The sequence below is a fragment of the Morone saxatilis genome, unplaced genomic scaffold, assembly GCF_004916995.1.
Source record: "Morone saxatilis isolate NCDOM2014 unplaced genomic scaffold, NCSU_SB_2.0 Contig4, whole genome shotgun sequence".
NCBI lineage: Eukaryota > Metazoa > Chordata > Actinopteri > Moronidae > Morone > Morone saxatilis.
The window spans coordinates 2,867,982-2,869,859 of NW_023339984.1; positions in this window are offsets into that span (position 1 = coordinate 2,867,982).

The following is a 1,878-nucleotide window of genomic DNA, read 5'->3' on the forward strand; positions in this document are numbered from 1 at the left end:
TACCTTAGAACGAGCTGTTTTTATCTGCTGTTGGTTGCAATCTGCAATCTCACCACTAGATGCCACTACATCCCACACACAGTGAATAATAAGGTTTTGCCCAGGAAGGATAATCTCTAAAGTTCCTTAAATCTTTTTTATCTTCTGTGAAAACGGGTGAAAAAATGGTGGCCGACTGGTGTTTTCACAAATTAAAAAAAAAGTGACTTTTACAGGCAAAACCTTTTTTTTATATCTGTTATTTTAACAGCAATGCCATTGATTCCACTCTATTTATAGCTCCACTGCATATAACTTTATTAGGTATACATAATACATTAAAATGTATGGCAGCCCATTCACTCCCATTGTAATTATAACCGGCATACAGTACAAGTTCCATTCATATTTCAAAATACTGCACACTAATGAAGTGTACTTAAGCTCACTATGTACATATATACTTGAGTGTATGAGTTACATAATGAATTCATGTCTATGGAGCCAAGTTGACATATTTACATCTCTCTAAGTGTACCAATATATGACACGTTGCTGTTGTTCTAAGGCTTTGTCTGTGCTGTCATCGTATTATATATTCCAGTCCAAACAGAATGTGTGCATATGTGAGAGTACTACATAAATCCATCTCCAAGTAGATTATGTGACAATGTTAAATATCAGTTGATTTGACCTTTTCACATATTCACCACAGGAAAAGTTGATAAGGGTTAAGACGAAGAATTGGAAATGATCATAGTTAGTTGGTTTGAGTGAGTCAGTGGCAGGGGAATGTTAACACCCTTCCTCCTACTACTTTCCTCTGTGCTCTTTCAAAGTCAGCTGTCTTAAGTTGTCTTTTACATATTGTCTCTGTGATGAGAAAAAGTGTTCCACGGAATACGCATACGATTGGGTGTTGAAGCATTATGTTCATTTGAATAAAAAAAGATCATTCTTATTTTGAATGATTTGGTATACCCTCATTTGGACTGTCATTTTCTAGGTTACATTTTTAAAAGTAAAAAGCATAACAAATATTTTTAGCAAGTGAGGAGTCAGAGTAGGGATTCTCTTCACAAAGGTCTTCATCTTCAAGCTTAAAGTTGATTCAGAGCTGAGTTTTTCGAGGAAGGCCAAGCTCCAACAGCACCCATAACCACTTGCCACTTGAGCGTGGGTTGGCGTGCCCTTTGCTATGGCTGTGATTTGAGCATTAGCTATAGCTGTGATTGTGGCTATGATTAGGCTGTAATTCAATTACTCTTTACTGCACCTGGGAAAACACCTTCGGCAAAGAAAGCGCTGTAATGCAAAGCAGATCATAAAGTTAGTGTTACCATGGGAGCTCAGGAAATAGCCTCACCACAAGCTTGACAAACTGAACCATTTCAGTTTATTGCACCTGCACCGCCCTGAATGTTGGTTTTACATCCACTAACAATATATGTGTCACAACCTTGGTAACCAAAACAGCCACAACCATGACACTTGCTAACCATACCACGATCACACCCATCACAAACAAAGCAGATATAACAGCTCATAATCACAGTCATGCCATTATACCATACTTTACTATTTAGCTTAGCATTAGCTGCGAATATACATTTTGTATATGGTCTCTGGTCATTGACAGCCCACCCGCTTACATTCGGCCCAAGTATGGCAATAAATTACTGCCCCACTTATGGCATATATATATATATATATATATATATATATATATGTGTGTGTATATATATATAAGAATATATATATAAATATATATTGCAACATAAGCTGGGCCAGTAATTATGTGTAGTAAATAAAATCTCCATTATACATCATTTACATCTACATATACACAAAGAATATAATGGTATTAATATGTATGGATATAAGTATATGAATAATAGT